This window comes from Scardinius erythrophthalmus, assembly GCF_964197995.2.
Source record: "Scardinius erythrophthalmus genome assembly, chromosome: 20".
Taxonomy (NCBI): domain Eukaryota; kingdom Metazoa; phylum Chordata; class Actinopteri; order Cypriniformes; family Leuciscidae; genus Scardinius; species Scardinius erythrophthalmus.
Window position 1 is genome coordinate 36,608,558 of NC_138240.1, and position 20,252 is coordinate 36,628,809.

The window sequence follows — 20,252 nt, forward strand, 5'->3', positions numbered from 1 at the left end:
GCTGCATTGATAAACTACACCGTAGGCTACAGACAATCAATAATGTAAACCATGCTTTCCATTAAACTCACGAGTACATAGATAAACTTACATGATATAAAGTGGGCGCTGCAGACGCGAGCATTTTTTATTATGTCCTCGCTCCAATCAACACTGAAACGGCCATGATCCTGTCGGAATCCTATAAACTTAAGCCCCTTGGTGGAATATCGATTAGTGTGGATAAGGACTTTGAACTTGACGTGCCATTAAAAAAAAGCAAGAATATCCGACACGACAACCACAACGTCAAATTTCATTCGACATTTCAAGAACCACAAGGAAAGGTAAGAAAGTCATAAGATCAATAAGATCTATAACGATTACTAATGTAATGAATTACTCTTTTCTGTTTGTCATAATTTGGCCTTGGTTGCATATTATGTTTTTTTTTCTTATTAGAAATGAGACCATTATCATTAATGATACGTCTCGTAAATAGATGTATTGGGGAATTTGACTATAACAGTGGCGTAGCCTGAATTTTAATGTTGATGGGCAACTTAAAATGAGCGGGCCGCTCTATTACATGTAGGCTATATGCAGGGTTTATCAAACGGTGGGTCGTTGATAATTCTATAGAGGGTCGCAAGACTTCTGTGTTCAATAGCACACAGGTAATAAATGGGCTTCACAATAGTCTCATTGCAATAGACTACGTTTACATGCAACAAAATAATCCGTTAGTAAACGCATTGGCGGCTCAATCGGACTAAAAAGCCTTAATGTAAACTTCATAAACGCGCACAGATTGAAACAAAAGTTGCGCATGCATGTAAACAGCCAGTCCTCCAACGAATCTGATTTTGGAATGTCGTACTTCATTATTGCCGTGGCTTCTAACGCTGTATTCAGGGTGCGATTTGTGAGAAAAAAAGGATGGATGTTTTGAAACATTTGTATTCATAAAAATATATCATGAGAACATGAACCTCATCACTGCATTTGCAGGAATTGTAAAATATTTTTTCTTATTAACTCATGAAGTGGCCTAACCTATGGAAGCTTGTTTCTGCCACAAAATAAAAAAAAATAAAAGATAATTGCGACTTTTTATCTCACAATTGCGAGTTTACATCTCGCAATTCTGACTTTATTTCTCAGAATTGCGAGATATAAAGTCAGAATTGCGTGAAATAAAGTCAGAATTCTGAGATATAAAGTCAGAATTGCGTGAAAGTCAGAATTCTGAGATATAAAGTCAGAATTGCGAGATATAAAGTCGCAATTGCGTCTTATAAAGTCAGAATTCTGACTTTTTTCTCGCAATTGCGACTTTATATCACGCAATTCTGTCTTTATATCTCAGAATTCTGACTTTATATCACGCAATTCTGACTTTATAACACATATTTGCGAGTTTATATCTCGCAATTCTGACATCTTTTCTCAGAATTGTGAGATATAAAGTCCAATTCTAAGGGGGAAAAAAAGACGGACTTTTTTTTTTTTACCTCAGAATAGTTTATATCTCACAATTCTGACTTTATAACACGCAATTGCGACTTTATATCATGCAATTCTGACTTTATATCTCCCAATTGCGTGATATAAAGTCAGAATTCTGAGATATAAAGTCAGAATTCTGAGATATAAAGTCAGAATTGCGTGATATAAAGTCGCAATTGCGAGAAAAAAAGTCAGAATTCTGACTTTATAACACGCAATTCTGACTTTATATCTCAGAATTCTGACTTTATAACACGCAATTCTGACTTTATATCATGCAATTCTGACTTTATATCACGCAATTCTGAGAAATAAAGTCAGAATTGCGAGATGTAAACTCGCAATTGTGAGATAAAAAGTCGCAATTATCTTTTATTTTTTTTATTTTGTGGCGGAAACAAGCTTCCATACATACTGGCCCACGGCCACTACATATGATCAAAAACATAATGTAGCCTACTCCTTTTCCTTAAAACCACTAATACCCAGGGGGCAAAACACCTGTTTTTTAGGAAATCAGACATGGGCTGCTGTAAAAGGTTGTCATATATAAATGAAATCTATGATGTCTGAGGATCACAATCTGTGTGGCCAACCCGGTCAACAAGCTGCTGGAAACTTGTAATTAGGGTCAAAACAATGTTACCTCAAATTCGGCTTTAACTCCCAGAATCACCCAAACATGCTAAAACGGTTTGATTATATTCATGAATAGTGAGCCATATCTTCCTGATACTTTATGCTAGAAACAAACTGAGCACACATTTAGAAAGAGTGGAAGATAAGCTTTCATCTGATGCCTTGATTGTACATGTAATTAGAATGTAAGAGTTAACAATGCCTCTTAATTCATAGGTAGGCAAAAAAAAAGAAAAAAATATTGAACATTCCATTTGTAATCGGTAGCATTCTTTTCCCTTTGTTGTTGTTACAATAAACAAATTACCATGTAAAGTTAACTTTTACTGGATGAAATCATATTTTGATTTTTTTTTTTTACTAACCAGACAGTCCTCATGGCCCATAACACATTTAGAGGGAATGCAATGTCAAGCCTATAATAGCCTGTCAATTCAAACAAGATCCAAGAAAGAAGTTTACCATTAACTGGTGTTAATTGTATACTGCTCTGTTTCTGTATGTACAGTATATCGTTTGCACATTTATGCAATATCAATTATTTGTATTGCAATGTCTATTTCTAATATTCTCTCACAAGTGGGATAGCTTTATTTATTCTATTGAAATAAAAAAAGGGATTTGAGGATTTTGGGTTAGGCTGGTTAGTGTTCAATCCAGGTGTTTGGAGTGTGAGACAAAGGTACTGACAACTAAATGCTGAAAGACTAAAACACACAGGAGTCATGTGTGGAGTAGGTTTAAAAGTATTTACTGATTAAAACTGTTACATTAAGTAGCAATTTGTACACACACAAAAAAAAAAAGACGAAACAGACAAACAGATTACAATTCAGGGTGATAACTAATTTCTGTAATAATGTTTATACAATTTGTTTAGCTGTTTCGGAATCACCGCTGCTGTCGCTGCTCTATTGTTTCAGCATGCTGTGTCCTGCTACATTTGGTTGCCAACCCCTAGCAACGGCATCCTATGTAGCATGGAGCCGTTCTTTTGACAATCTTTAACCAGAGATGGGCACAAATACATCAAAAAGTATTTAATTAAAATACAAGTAATTTGTAATTTGAAAATACAAAAATATATTTTTTACAGTCTTCTGTAGTGTAAGTGTGGCGTTAGGTACATGTAAGAGTCTAGAATATTGCAATATTATTGTTTAGTGCAGAAGATGTGCTTTTAACGTACATGTTGCCACATACTGTCATAATAAAAGATAATTACGCATATAACACTATAATTGTATTATTTACACAAAAACTAGTTAACGCTGCTGTGAGGATGTTTCTAATAGCGCGGCTGTGACAAAGTTGACAACTTACTTTCTTCCGACTGCCATTATCTATTTTTTTACTCTTTTTGAAAGTTGTGAAAACACCGTTCACTGTTTCTTTTGCTATTTGAGCAAATTGGAACACAAAAATATATATTTAATGTAGTCTTTCATTCACTGCTATAGAAGTTAACCCAACTATGATGCCTTACACTTCTGAGAAACCCAGAAATGTGAACAGGGTCAATAGGATGTGTCACATCACGTGATTTACTTGCCAAAAACTGTGATAGGCAATTTGGTAGTCCTATTTGTATTTTATGTCTATGGTCCTAGGGATAGTTCACCCAAAAAGGAAAATTAGCCCATGATTTACTTACCCTGACGTCATCCTAGGTGTATCTTACTTTCTTCTTTCAGAAGAATACAATCAGAGTTATATTAAAAAGTGTCGTGGCTCTTCCAAGCTTTATAATGACAGTCAATGGGTATATTTTTCATCAAAGTGCATCTGTCCATCATAAAAGTGCATCTGTCCATCATAAAAGTGCATCTGTCCATCATAAAAGCGTATCTATCCATCATAAAAGTGCATCTATCCATCATAAAAGTGCATGTGTCAATCATAAAAGTGCGTCTATCCATCATAAAAGTGCATCTATCCATCATAAAAGTGCATCTGTCCATCATAAAAGTGCATCTATCCATCATAAAAGTGCATCTATCCATCATAAAAGTGCATGTGTCAATCATAAAAGTGCGTCTATCCATCATAAAAGTGCATCTATCCATCATAAAAGTGCATGTGTCCATCATACAAGTACGTCTATCCATCATTAAAGTGCATCTATCCATCATAAAAGTGCATCTATCCATCATAAAAGAGCATCTATCCATCATAAAAGTGCATCTATCCATCATAAAAGTGCATGTGTCCATCATAAAAGTACGTCTACCAATCATTAAAGTGCATCTATCCATCATAAAAGTGCATCTGTCCATCATAAAAGTGCATCTATCCATCATAAAAGAGCATCTGTCCATCATAAAAGTGCATCTATCCATCATAAAAGTGCATCTGTCCATCATAAAAGAGCATCTATCCATCATAAAAGTGCATCTATCCATCATAAAAGTGCATCTATCCATCAGAAGTGCATCTATCCATGATAAAGTGCGTCTATCCATCATAAAAGTGCGTCTATCCATCATAAAAGTGCATCTATCCATCATAAAAGTGCATCTGTCCATCATAAAAGCGCATGTGTCCATCATAAAAGTACGTCTATCCATCATTAAAGTGCATCTATCCATCATAAAAGTGCATGTGTCCATCATAAAAGTGCGTCTATCCATCATAAAAGTGCGTCTATCCATCATAAAAGTGTCTATCTATCATAAAAGTGTGTCTATCCATCATAAAAGTGCATCTATCCATCATAAAAGTGCATCTATCCATCATAAAAGTGCATGTGTCCATCATAAAAGTACGTCTATCCATCATTAAAGTGCATCTATCAATCATAAAAGTGCATGTGTCCATCATAAAAGTGCATCTGTCCATCATAAAAGTGCATCTATCATCATAAAAGTGCATCTGTCCATCATAAAAGAGCATCTATCCATCATAAAAGTGCGTCTATCCATCATAAAAGTGTCTATCTATCATAAAAGTGTCTATCCATCATAAAAGTGCATCTATCCATCATAAAAGTGCATCTATCCATCATAAAAGTGCATGTGTCCATCATAAAAGTACGTCTATCCATCATTAAAGTGCATCTATCCATCATAAAAGTGCGTCTATCCATCATAAAAGTGCGTCTATCCATCATAAAAGTGTCTATCTATCATAAAAGTGTGTCTATCCATCATAAAAGTGCATCTATCCATCATAAAAGTGCATCTATCCATCATAAAAGTGCATGTGTCCATCATAAAAGTACGTCTATCCATCATTAAAGTGCATCTATCCATCATAAAAGTGCATGTGTCCATCATAAAAGTGCATCTGTCCATCATAAAAGTGCATCTATCCATCATAAAAGTGCATCTGTCCATCATAAAAGAGCATCTATCCATCATAAAAGCGCATCTATCCATCATAAAAGTGCATCTATCCATCAGAAGTGCATCTATCCATGATAAAGTGCGTCTATCCATCATAAAAGTGCGTCTATCCATCATAAAAGTGCATCTATCCATCATAAAAGTGCATCTGTCCATCATAAAAGTGCATGTGTCCATCATAAAAGTACGTCTATCCATCATTAAAGTGCATCTATCCATCATAAAAGTGCATGTGTCCATCATAAAAGTGCGTCTATCCATCATAAAAGTGCGTCTATCCATCATAAAAGTGTCTATCTATCATAAAAGTGCGTCTATCCATCATAAAAGTGCATCTATCCATCATAAAAGTGCATCTATCCATCATAAAAGTGCATGTGTCCATCATAAAAGTACGTCTATCCATCATTAAAGTGCATCTATCAATCATAAAAGTGCATCTGCCCATCATAAAAGTGCATCTATCCATCATAAAAGAGCATCTGTCCATCATAAAAGTGCATCTATCCATCATAAAAGTGCATCTATCCATCATAAAAGTGCATGTGTCCATCATAAAAGTGCGTCTATCCATCATAAAAGTGCGTCTATCCATCATAAAAGTGTCTATCTATCATAAAAGTGTGTCTATCCATCATAGATGTACTTTTATGATGGACAGATGCACTTTTATGATGGATAGATGCACTTTTATGATGGACAGATGCACTTTTATGATGGATAGATGCACTATTATGATGGACAGATGTACTTTTATGATGGATAGATGCACTTTTATGATGGATAGACGCACTTTTATGACGGATAGATGCACCTTTATGATGGACAGATGCACTTTTATGATGGACAGATGCACTTTTATGATGGACAGATGCACTTTTATGATGGATAGATGCACTTTTATCATGGATAGATGCACTTTTATAATGGATAGATGCACTTTTATGATGGACAGATGCACTTTTATGATGGATAGATGCACTTTTATAATGGACAGATGCACTTTTATGATGGACAGATGCACTTTTATGATGGATAGATGCACTTTTATCATGGATAGATGCACTTTTATAATGGACAGATGCACTTTTATGATGGACAGATGCACTTTTATAATGGATAGATGCACTTTTATGATGGATAGACGCACTTTTATGATGGATAGACGCACTTTTATGATGGATAGATGCACATTTATGATGGATAGACGCACTTTTATGATGGATAGATGCACATTTATGATGGACAGATGCACTTTTATGATGGATAGATGCACTTTTATGATGATAGATATGCTTTTATGATGGATGGATGCACTTTAATGATGGATAGACGTACTTTTATGATGGACACATGCACTTTTTATGGACGAGGCCATGCCTCTGGTGGAGTGAGCTTGAATGCCCAATGGGCACTGCAGGTCTTTAGACGCATAAGCAGCAGCAATAGCGTCCACTATCCATCTGGACAGGCTGTGTTTCGAGGCGGCGAGACCCTTGGTGCGCCCGCCAAACGAAACAAAGAGCTGTTCCACCACTCGTTTGACTGAAGACAGTGCTATCAGAAAAACGGTTTTGAGCGTGACCAGTGAAAGACCAGTGAAAGATCCCACATAGGAACCGAGGGGGGTCGCGGGGGGTTCATCCTCCTGGCTCCTCTAAGGAAGCGGATGACGAACTCGTTCCTTCCTAATGCGCGGCCCAGCTCTGAACAGAGAGCGCTGAAATGGCCGTGACATAGACTTTGAGCGTGGAGGGGGACCTGCCCGCGTCCAGTAACTCTTGAAGGAAACACAGTACTCGCGATACCCCACATGTCTGTGGATCGAGCCCCTTAGCAGTGCACCATCTGTTAAACACTGACCATTTCGACATGTAGAGCCGCCTCGTAGAGGGGGCTCTAGATTGTATGATCGTGTTCATGACCCCGTCTGGCAGATCAGCGTGTAATCGTTGAGGCTCCACGCATGCAGAGACAGCGCTCTGGATGGGGATGCCATATCGAGCCGCGGGCTTGAGAGAAAAGGTCTCTCTTCACCGGTATCGGCCAGGGGGCTGAGTCTGCCAGCTGTATTAGATCCGGGAACCAAGCTTGGTTCTCCCAGTATGGGGCTAAGAGGAGCACTGTGTGGCGCGCTTCCCTGATTCTCTTGATGACCTGAGGCAGCAGAGAGACCGGGGGAAAAGCATACAGCGGGCCGCTGGGCCGGGTCTGGGCCAGCGCGTCCTCGTTCTTCGAGAAGAACTCTGGGCAATGAGCGTTGTCTTTTGACGCAAAAAGGTCGACTTTCGCTTTGCCGAAACGGCGCCACAGTGACTGGACTGTTTGGGGGTGTTGAGACCACTCCCCAGGGGGAACGCTGTCCCTGGACAGTCTGTCGGGGCCCTCGTTCAGGTGGCCAGGCACATGCGCGGCTCTCTCAGCGAGCGCAGAGAGTGCTGAGCCCACACGAGGAGGCGTTCCGCCAGGGTGCAGAGCGTCTGATCTGACACCGCCCTGGCGATTCACATAGGCCACTACCGATGTATTGTCCGTGCGGACTAGAACATGGTGACCGTGGAGGAATGGGAGGAAGTGTTTGAGAGCTTTCTCGACCGCGAGCATCTCTAGACAGTTTATGTGTAGGAGATTCTCCTGGTCTGACCAGCGGCCATAGACCGGTCTGCCTTCGAAGAGCGCTCCCCAATCTAGGTTGGAAGCGTCTGTCGAGACAACTTTCCGGTGTGAAATCACTCCCATAGTCACTCCTGTGTGATACCATTCGGCTTCCAGCCAGGGCTGCAGGGCTGAAAAGCAGCTCTGATTCACTCTGACTCGCAAGCCGCCGGCCGCCCAGGCTCGGTGGGGCACGCGCGCTTTCAGCCAGCGTTGAAGCGGGCGCATGCGCAGTAAGCCCAGCTGGAGCGCTGCTGCAGCTGAGGCAATATGCCCCAGGATACGCTGGAATGTCCTCAGCGGAACCCGGCTGCCTATTTGGAGGGATGCGGCGAGGAGGCGGATGCGGCGCGCGCGCTGCTCCGACAGTCTGGCCGTCATAGCCACCGAGTCCAGTTCTATTCCAAGAAGGAAATTGACTGACGGGGCGATAGCGAGCTCTTGGTCCAGTGACCGAGAGACCCAGATCCTCCAGATGGCTGAGAAGCGCTGTTCCGTGAGACACAAGTTCCGTCTCTGACAGCGCTAGAATAAGCCAATCGTCCAGATAATTCAGTATTCGCATTCCCTGTTTTCTCAGGGGAGCGAGAGCCGTGTCCATGCATTTCGTAATGTACGGGGTGCCAAAGACAGGCCGAAGGGCAGGATTGTGTACTGATATACTCGACCGTTGAAGGCGAATCTCAAGAATGGCCTGTGACGGGGAGTTATCTGGATCTGAAAATATGCGTCTTTTAGATCGAGAGATATAAACCAGTCTCCTGGGCAAATCTGCGCGAGGATTTTTCTGGTTGTGATCATTTTGAACGGCCGTCTCATGAGGGCTTTGTTCAGATGTCTCAGATCTAAAATAGGTCTTAACGCTCCGTCCTTCTTGGGTACGAGGAAGTAGCGGCTGTAAAGGCTCGACTCGCTTAGAGAAGGATGAACCTGTTCTATAGCCCTTTTGCGCAGTAGCTTCGCTATTTCGGCTTGAAGCAGGTGCGCAGCTTCTGAACTCACTTTCGTCTCCGTCTGTGCTAGAAAGCGCGGAGGGCGACGAGCGAATTGAAGCGAATAGCCGTGTTTTATAGTACTCAGCACCCATTCTGACGCGCCCTGAATAGCTTCCCATGCTTCCGCATGCATAGCTAGGGGTCGAATGGTCTCTGGGTTCAGATCGCCGCGCTGCGCGGGATTGGGGAACCTGTATCAGAGAGGATGGAGCGGCGTGCGCGCCGCTGGTGCTCGAACACGGGGGCTGGTAAACAGTATTGGCCGGCTGTACAGCGTTCGGTAGCTCGGTCCCAGAGGATGGAGCGTGATTTGCTGACAAACACCCCTGGCGCGAAAGCGGCGTGGGGATTGTAATGTCTAAAAGTGAGTGCGCGTGCACCTGAGCGGGCGCAGAGTTTACACTTATGACACGGCCAGAGTTTGGGAGCTTAGACGGTGTGCGACCCGAGGTAACTGAATGGCAGAGCGAGCAGCGGGTAGGTGTGAGCACAAAGTTGTGGGCACATTTACTACACTTAGTACTCGAGCGGCTTGTGTCCGCTTTATGAGAGAGCGCTCTATGCGCGTTACCAAGGGGACCATGTTTGTGTGAAGCAGTGAGCACATGGGAGTGGGCACATTTTCTACACTTATAACACCCTCGGCTTGAGCCGCTGTTGCCCGGGGTAACCGAGTGGCAGAGCGAGTTACAGGTAGATGTGAGCACAGAGTTGTGGGCACATTTACTACACTTATTACTCGAGCGGCGTGTGACCGCTTTATGAGAGAGCGCTCTGAACGCGTTACCATGGGGACCGTGTTTGTGTGTAGCAGTGAGCACATGGGAGTGGGCACATTTTCTACACTTGTAACACCATCGGCGTTATAGAGCAAATGCTTTGATGGCTCATATGTTTAGACGCTCATAAATACTCAAGCACCATCCTGTGAGATGCAGGTTCGCTTTCTGTATGTAAGAAAGCTGGCCGCGAGCTCGGAGAAGACAGCAGAAAAAATATTTTCTGCCGCCAGAGCCGGATTTGAACACGGTTCTCCAGTAAAATTCTGCCACTGAGCCACAGGGGCACACATGAGCTTCCAGTTGGTGCGAGCATATGACCGAGCGTCGTGTTTCGGCGTTTGTTTGCAGGCGCGCGTGTATTAAAACAGGCCCGTTTACTGCAGCATTAGTATTTCCAGCCGCCTAACTTAGAGGGGACTGAGAAATATGTATCCCGTGAGATGCGGGTTTGCTTTCTGTATGTAAGAAAGCTGGCCGCGAGCTCGGAGAAGCAAGCAGAAAAAAGTTTTTTCTGCTGCCAGAGCCGGATTCGAACACGGGTCTCTGGTGCGGAAGCCTAATGTTCTGCCACTGAGCCACAGGGGCACACATGAGCTTCCGGTCAGTGCGAGCATATGACCGAGCGTCGTGTTTCGTTTCGGCGTTTGTTTGCAGGCGCGCGTGTATTAAAACAGGCCCGTTTACTGCAGTATTAGTATTTCCAGCCGCCTGAACTTAGAGGGGACTGAGAAATATGTATCCCGTGAGATGCGGGTTTGCTTTCTGTATGTAAGAAAGCTGGCCGCGAGCTCGAGAGAAGCAAGCAGAAAAAAGTTTTTCTGCTGCCAGAGCCGGATTCGAATACGGGTCTCTGGTGCGGAAGTCTAATGTTCTGCCACTGAGCCACAGGGGCACACATGAGCTTCCAGTCAGTGCGAGCATATGACCGAGCGTTTGTTTGCAGGCGCGCGTGTATTACAACAGGCTCGTTTACTGCAATAATAGTATTTCCAGCCGCCTGAACTTAGAGGGGACTGAGAAATATGCGAGGATTGGAGGAAGTCCGGCCTAAGCGGGGACGAAAACACTCTCTCTTCCTCCTTTCGCCGGTGCTCGTGACGTCCGCTCTGATATCCCTTGAGAACGGCGCAGTTGCGCGGCTCGAACAAAGGGAGAGAGAGCGGGAAGATGTCATTATGTGCTGTGACATCGTTTGTTTGCAGGCGTGCGTGTATAACAGGCTTGTTTACTGCAATATAGATATTTCTAGTCGCCTGAGCTAGGAGGGGACTGAGAAATGTGTGAGAAACGGAGGTGGCCGGAGAGTGACGCGCGCGACCGAGACGCGGGGTAGCTTTCTTATAACGTAAAGGAAGCCAGCCCGTGACCGTCTACTTCTGACATCCCTTGTGAGCGGCGCCTTGCGCGGCTCGAACAGAGGGGGAGAGGGCGTGCGTCATCCGGGGGGGGGTAGCTTCCTTGTAACGTAAAGGAAGCTATAGCCCGTGACCGTCCGTTCTGACATCCCTTGTGAGCGGCGCCGTTTGCGCGGCTTGACAGAGGGGAGTAACCAGCTGGTCTGCTTCGTCCCCTGAGGCGACGGCAGTGCGGGCAGAGGCCGGCCGCTGCGCGTCGGTGAAGGGCGGGGGAGAAGGAGAGAGCGAGGCTCGCGGGAGGGGCTCCGGCGAGCGCTCAGCTATAACCACCGGCTCGGAAGGCCTTTGAGAGCGGCGTTTTTTCTTACGCGGCCCGGAAGAGGCAGCCGGAGAAGGTGGAGGATCGTGAAACATGGCGAGTCGAGCCCGTAGGGTCGACATCGGCAAGTCCTCACACTGTTCGCAGCCGCCCGTGAAGGGCGCGGGCTGCGTGGTCGAAACCCAGGCAGAGAGCGCAGATCACGTGGCGGTCTCCGTCGCTGAGCGCGGCTCTGCACGAGCCACAGGATGAGCGAGGCATTTGCAACAACGCCTCGCGCTCTTTTAGATGCAAAGTGTGTCGCGGGGCGAACACACAAACACATACAACACAGAGCAGTAAAAGGATATATTCGCCGGATAGCGAAGCAGGCAGGGAAAGCTGAAGGCGGCGAAGGCGGCCGGCGTCCTCAGGCTGAGATCCTCGGCGTGCTGGTCGCTTGATTCGACGGCGGCTTCCTCAGAGAGCAGCGATGCGTAGAGCTTCGCTGAAAAGACAGAAATCAGAGAAGCAGCCTCCGAGCCCTGTTTATATACGCTAAGCCACACCCCTTTTCGCGGGCTGTGACGCATTAAGCGCGCCAAGCGCGCTCATTGGTCGTGACGTCACGCCAAGGGCTCAGCGGTAGGCTGCTGCAGTTGCCGCAGGGCAGCCAATGGGCACGCTAGTAAGCTTGCCCTAGGTCTGCAGGCTGCCGCACTGCGTTGACAAGATTATAAAAATTAAGGATAATTTTTGGCTTCAGTATCTCGAGAAAGAAAGGCTTTCCCGTAGCGTAAGCAACTACGCAATACGAGAGAACCTCTCGTAAGAGAACTCACGCACTGTTTCATGCGCACGAAAACTAATCGAGTTATTTTAAATAGCAGTGAGATTATACAGTGGCAGCACTGATCTGATGTATATAAATGTCATTTATATAGATCAGTGAAAGGTGGCCTATTACAGCTGCAATTTCCTAACTTTGAAACAAAACAATGTTTTTTGCCAGCCTTCCAGCAAATAATTAATTTATTTTCATTTATTTGGTGGTGGAATCTGTCTCAATTGCTTGTCGTTTTTTTTTCTCTCAACTTCTCGGCCCCTCCTTTACGTTTAGATATTTTGTATCGTTGCACATCATCACATGAATTCGCTCAAGTTGTAAAGCGGCCGCTTTGCAAGTCTGTAACTTGATTCTTATTGGCCAATGCTCAGTGAACGTGCTCAGCACACGTTTAACCTACCTGTCAGTCTCGCAGCTCGCATCAGCTTCATGCGGCCAATGAGAGAGGCACATAAGCCCGGAATTGGACTATACAACAATATACTTCCGAATATATTGACGATTAATATTGATTTAAAAACAAAATACATCACGCACGGCACCGGCCCACACAAACCGCGGCCCACCGGGAATCTCCCGGTAGTCCCGATGGCCAGTACATGCCTGGTGTCTAGTAAAGGAATTTTGATGTTCCCCACGCAAATTATTGTCCCATATGTGATTTTTTGTATCATCTTTTGTGTCCGTGCTTGATTTTGGCTGTGAAAAATGAAAACTTTAAATCTGCATAGAATCTGAACAATACATCCTACAGACACAATCCACCCAATTTTCTCTTCGTCTTTGTATGAGGAATTGATAGATATGAGGATTGTCATGATTAGATGATGTTTGGTGCATTAAAACTCAAATAAACGCAAACAAATGTAAAAAATCGGTGACATTGGATCACTGGAACTCCTCCCCTATGGACCCTATATGTTTTCTAACTTTTGTATTTTTATAGTCTTTATGATGTCTAATAAGCAAATGTTGATGATCCCTACTTGAAAAATTGTCACATGTTGGTCCAAATGAACATCTCCCATAATAAGGAGTTAAAAGAGTTACTATTCAAACCGTTATATTGGTATCATATTTATTGAAACAAAACAGAAAACCACTCATATTGTCAAATGTGTGTATATATAGGGTATAACAAATCCCCATTAGAATAAACAGAAATAGAAAAAAGTGATTCTAATCAAAGGTCAAAAGGTCAAGGGCAATGATGTCTATTCATCATACAGCAGGTCTTCATATAATCAACCTCTTGCTCCTCGTCTTCTTCATCATCTCCATCCATCTCCTCGACTGTTTCCTCCAGCAAGTCAGTGAGTAAAGTGGGGAAAAGGGGCAGCGACAATGATGATGGGGGCACTGGGTGTGACAACGAGGGAGTATCTTCAGGCTGTGCGGCTGCTTGTGGTATGGAGTCCTCCTGCTCCGCTCTGGGTGGCATTATGTCCCCACGTTCCTATTGGCCAGTCGGGTGAGCATCGTCTTGTCTTGGGAGTCGAACTCCTATGAGTCGAACTGAATCATTATATGTTCGGTTCACCAGCATAGATGCCGCCTCTGCCTTAGTTGAGCACGGACACTCCAGTGTTTGGGTAAGATGATGACACACACAACTCGATGGGTAGCTGGCTGAGCAAGTTCAGCATTACTCTTCAGGTGCTTTGAGGCTAGCAAGTGCAAAGGTAGAAACAAGTGGAGTGAAACAATCAAAACATTCATTTGGCATTTGATTTAAAAATAGTATAAACCAGGCGAGTTTGCAAGTTTACCTAGCATGATGGCTATATAATACACATTCATTCTTGAATATGAGTGCTATTTTTTTAATGTTTAATCTACAGTGATGCTGAACTTGCTCAGCCAGCTACCCATCGAGTTGTGTGTGTGTAGGGCTGTAGTCAAGACCACCTTTGTTGAGTCCAAGACCAGGACTGTCAAGACCAAGTCCAAAGAGGTTTGAGTCCGAGTCAAGACCGAGTCCAGGACAGGACAGGAAAAAAAGTCTTATGCATGACATTATCAAGACAATCATTTTGGGTTATTATTTGTTGATCTAAAAGCAAAAACAGTGTCACAACACCCAGGATTTTTAAGTATATATATTCCCCTTGATATATATAATCTTCTAATCTAAAGAAAACGTGAATGATGACATATGGTGATACCTCATAATAGCAGTGTTAGAACTGATATACAAACACCAACCCACTACTATTACCACTGCTAGGTACTAGTACTGTATGAAGGAATAAAAATGACAGAACGAAAAATAAATAAATAAATAAATAAAAGTAGAAATAAATAAATAAATGCAGAAATAATAGTGAAAATAAATACATTTTGGTAATATAAATGGCTATTTCTGTATTTTTACATGTATTTATTTTTTTATTTATGCATTTCTATATGTATTTATACATTTATTTATATATTTATATATGTATTTATTTATACATTTATTTATTTCTGTATTTCCACATTTCTACATTTATTTATTTCTGTATTTCCAAATTTCTACATTTATTTATTTCTGTATTTCCACATTTCTACATTTATTTTTCCCTGTGCATGTATGCTAATTGACATAGCTAAGCCACGCCCCCTCCACTCACTCAGACAAACATTCAACATTCGGTAACAGGCGCTATGGCAGCTGTCACAGTAGGAGACATTTCACAGGAGGCAATTGATATTTTTTTGGAGACAGAAAGATTATATATCATCTCGATGTCACCAAAAGGGCCTTAAATATGCATTGGAGGGTTATATTAATAATTTTATTGTTGAGAAGGTCGATAAGCTTCAGCTCCAGACAAAGATTTACAGTTCACAGTGTAAACGTTATAGTTTGATGCTATTTCGCTTCAAACGCTCGCTTTAAACGCGCGTCCTATTCGCTTTGGATTCAAAATGTTCAAGCGTCGAACTAGACGCGATACGCGCGAATTTGACGCTCTATTCGCGTTTGGTGGGAGTGCAGAATAATGAACAGGCTGCGATGTCAAGATTGCAATGCTGGAATGTGTGTGTGTCAGAAAGCAGGCGCGATCGAACAGTGGAAACATAAAAACATACTCCATTTTGTTCATACAGGACATAATTAAAACTGCAAAGTGTTTAGCCTACTTATATTTGTGTAAAACACAACATTGTGCTTTTGTCAAACTGTAAACTCTTGTCAAACTGTAACCTACAACTGTCACCCAACCAAAATCACACACACACGCTGTTTAAAAGCCAAAATGACAAGAAAAAACATAAAAACGAATGAAAACTGACTAACTGCAATGCATTGCAATGGACGTGGAAGCAGAGAATGTCCAAGTGTATTGGGTTAGCTATGCGTACTGTAATTGGCTCATCGCGTTCGGGGGCGTGGCTTAGCCATAGGTCAATTAGCATACATGCGCAAGGAAAAATAAATGTAGAAATGTGGAAGACAAGACAAATAAGACAAGACGATGCTCACCCGACTGGCCAATAGGAACGTGGCCCCGCCCATGACTGATTTTCACAGTGAAAGCAAAATCTGACACGAGAGCAAAGAAAAGCGTTTTGAGAGAAACACTTTTTTTTTTAGAGATAATGTTTTCACACTGATAGCAAAAATATATATTTGAGAGGTTTTTTCAATGTATTTTGAGAGAGATTTTTTTTTTCTCAGAAATAATTAAAAAAAATTCAAATGTATATTTTTTTATGTTCTATGAGAAAAATACTTTCTCTCAAAACTTTTTTTAGTCTCAAATATTATTTTTTGCTATTGGTATGAAAACTTTTTCTCTCAAACTTTTTTTTTTCTCTCAGATCATTTATTTTCTCGCATGTAATAAAGAGACAATTCTAGCTCCATACCTACTCAAGCCAATCAGATAACGGCCACACCGAGCTGGCCAATCGTAGCACGTTCTCGCTTCAATTTTATCATTTTTTATGAAACTACATTTATTTGTGAATATTAATCTATTTATTTGGAATATTGCAACAATAATAACCCCATAGTGATGCGCTTTCCGCTTTTGAAAGTTTTATAAAATAAGTAGCCTAAGATATGGCTTGAATGGTTTAAAAGCATTAGCAAGAATAAAAGCGCATCATATAACGTAACGCCATGCAGCCAAAGGATGACAGAAAAAAACGGATGCTGCGTTAAATATTTACTTACCACTGAGTCTTTTCCCATTTCTACCAGTAACGCTTATTCAACTTCCCACGTCTGCTACCTGCGCAGATATCGACGGCACAACTGGGTTGTAGGTTGCCAGGTTGAGCTCACAAATGGGTTAAAATGTGTATGATGTGTTGATTGCGCGAGTAGGATGGGTTTCATACAAGATCTGGCAACTGGACAACCTTGGAATAATATATTGATGTGATTATTCATATAAAGACGTTTGGGCCATACAAATAACGGGAGTTTCATGGGAGAAATAACAAAACGGGAGGGGGGCGGGGGATGGGTGTGAAATACGGGAGACTCCCGGGGAAAACGGGAGTGTTGACAGGTATGGCCTGGATCTGGATGGGTGTAGGATTTCCCGGCCTGAAATTGTGTCCCAGTCCGGCTTGAGCCGCGCGGAAAACGCATGCATGCTAGAAATAGAACCGACGCCTATTTTTCACGCGACACGCAAGCATTTTGGAAGCGCTTTCAGGCAAAATAAAATAGGAAAAGATGTTTATATGCCATTTTGCCACGAATACATATAATAAATGTAATTTTGATGTTTCAAAGTGTCTAGGGTTTGACATAAATGCAAATATAAATGTAATGTAAAAAAATGTTATCGATTTTCAAATACTGCACCTGTCAATACAGAACGAAATATTCTATAGCCTATTTTGCCGTCAACACTACCGACGTTGCCTTTGCTGCTATATATTTATGTTTAACATGAAGTATAGGCCTTCCACAACTCTCTCCCCATATGTCAAATATATCACCAATGAGGCTTATCATATGTCACCTAGCAGCAGCAGCGCTGCATCAGACACGTTTCTGGTGTGCAAAGACATGGATACATAATATATGTATACAAGTTCATCTTTTCTGTGCAAAAATAAATATGTATCGAAAAAATGTACCTCTATTTACCTCTATTTTAGTACTGTGACTTGACTTGACTTGACTTGAAACTTATCAAGACTCGATTTGACTTGCTTAGGGTGAACCCTTGACTTGACTTGATGACTTGAGACTTGATGGTTAAGACTTGAGACATGCTTGGACTTGACCATGTGTGACTTGTCCCCACCTCTGCCTTACACTTAAAAAAAACCTTTCAATCGGAAACTTACATACAACAAAATGGGTTTTTGGGCCGGATGGGGAGTCACAAGGTGACGTATTGGACATGGGCGTGGCTTCTTACATCACACTTGGATGAGGGCGGGGTTGGATGTCCACCGCAGGATGCAGCGAGCCCTCCTTGGGATTTTTTGTTTTATGCATGTTAAAGGGTCTGCCACTAGGGGCAGCAGAGGTAGCTGGAAAGAGCCAGGGTGGCGAGTCTGACGACCTCCAAAGAGGTTTTCTCAGGGACCTTGTGAGACTGTGATCAGCCCTGTGGTGCTTTTCTGCCAGTCAGACCAGCACCAAACCACCATAGACCTTCCCGAAACCTCTTGGAAATTCATGCTAGTCTAACCCTTGTGCTTTACTCCTCCTTCTGCTCCAAGGTCACTCAGCTCCAGGGTTTGGCACCAGTAGGGTACAGCGGTGCCCAGCTAAAGATATGCATAGCTGCCAGCTTCTGCCAGACACGCTCTTCCCGAGCCAACAAAAATATCCACCTCTCGCTTGTTATTTAGTTTCATCCCCATTCTCTGCCTTTAGTTTTTATCACAAGTCCTTGGGGAGCTCCTTTTTGTACTGTATTGTGATCAAGGCAAGTGAATGAAAAGAGATTGCTTGATCCAGTGATAGTGCTGATAAATGGAGCTGCACACGCAGGTCTTTGTGGTGTCATTTGGCAGGCCCAGGTACAGATGGAGAACTCCTCCTGCTGCGTAGCTCATAAGCCTGTGGCGTGAGCGATAGCTGTTCTAATAGATGCATATCTTTTCCATTAAAAAGGGCTCCTCAAAAAGACCCAGACAATGTTTCATATTCATCTTTTCGCTTGCACCGGCCTCCATTCATCATTATCCATTAATGGCATGACCATTAAGATCTTCTGAGATCTTGCTGAGGAAATTCATTGAGTAAATGGCTTTGTGCTTCAGATAAGGACATTTTGCCATGTGCTACTACTGATGCTCACTTCATCTATAAAATTATGTCTAGTATTTATTTCAATGGAATGTATTGTATTCTGTTTTCAATTAAGTCTTTCAGACATAAGTGGCCACACTATGGGCCCTGTTTTAATGATCTGAAACGCAAGTATCAAGCGCGAAACGCAAGTAACTTTGTGGGCGAGTCTCGTGTGCTGTTGCTATTATACCGACAGGATAAATGACTCTTGTGCCTGACACAAATCTAAAATGGGTTGGTCTGAAGTCGCTTCATTACTCATAGGTGTGGTTTGGGCGTAACGTGAAATAAACCAATCAGAGCGTCATCTCACATTCCCTTTAAGAGCAGGCGTCCTTGTTCTAAAGCGGATTGCTATTATAACGGCGGATTTGCCAGGAGCGGTTCACAGCCGAGGAGACCGACGTTCTCGTCAGGGCCGTAAAACACAGAGAAGTGACGTTGGGGACGGAGAAACACACCCAGATTAGCTTCGCTTAAACAGGCGTATGTTAATTTGGGTAAATGTGTAAGCTAGATTTATGCTTTTATAATAAACTATCTATCCATCTATCTATCTATCTATCTATCTATCTATCTATCTATCTATCTATCTATCTATCTATCTATCTATCTATCTATCTATCTATCTATCTATCTATCTATCTATCTATCTATCTATCTATCTATCGTAATAATGTATGGTTTGCAAAAATGAAAACTGCTGCTTCTGTGTAGATGAGAGAATCAAAGTGTATGCGCGTTGTGCACACGCTACATTGATTATGGCCAAGCATGCGCCCTTAAAATAGCATATGAATAACATGCGCAACGCGGCACTGACTTTAAACTAGGTTTTTTCGGTCAATGGCGGAATTGTTTTCTGAAACTGCAAAATAGCATCAGAGAACGTTTGCGCCGGAACACGCCTCCTCTTTTCGCTGAACCGCCCCCGGGAGCGCAAGTGTATTTCTTAGTTAACCGACGTGCGTCTGAGGAGGGAAAAGTCCGCTGTGCACGGGTGCAAAATAGGAATGATACATGCGTCGCTGTACAAAGTCAATTACGCTGGGTGCAAGATAGGGCCCTATATATTTAAGTGTCTTGATATAGAAGTTTTAGCTGATGCAGAATATGTTAATTTTATAACTGATAACTACATTTAAAGCATACAAATTTTAATGTAGGGCAGGCTATAGTAGAAAGGGAAAAAAATCTATTACATTACTCTACCAATATCAGATAATAATAATAATAATAATAATAATAATAATAATAATAATAATAATAAATATTAACCAACAAAAAGTACCTGGTACTACCATAGTTGTTGGACTACCATAGTATTGTTTGAAGTACCTTGGAGTACAATGCACAGTTAATAGCGTGGTACATGAAATTATTTTAATAATCATTTTGTACCATGGTATTGCCATCTGAAATTATCACTTCACCATGTTACCATTGCATCTTTTTGTAATGGTTGACAATATTTTCACAACATATCATCCACCTTCATTTGTTTACATGCACCCAACTCCACCCCTCTCTCTGGCTCTTCTGGCTCACTCTGTCCTGGGCCATGTGGAAGTGTTTTTTCTCTACGCAGGTGGG

At 42.3% G+C, this 20,252-nt stretch overlaps 1 protein-coding gene across 1 annotated transcript in view; it reads left to right on the top strand.

The window, feature by feature from the left end:
• The first annotated feature begins 282 nt into the window (after window positions 1-282).
• LOC308680497 (neural cell adhesion molecule L1-like) overlaps window positions 283-20,252 on the top strand; it is a 54,530-nt gene continuing 34,560 nt past the window's right edge. The window contains exon 1 of the mRNA XM_081348628.1: window positions 283-326. The gene's annotated coding sequence lies outside the window, so the exon portion shown is untranslated. The remainder of the gene's footprint in view (window positions 327-20,252) is intronic.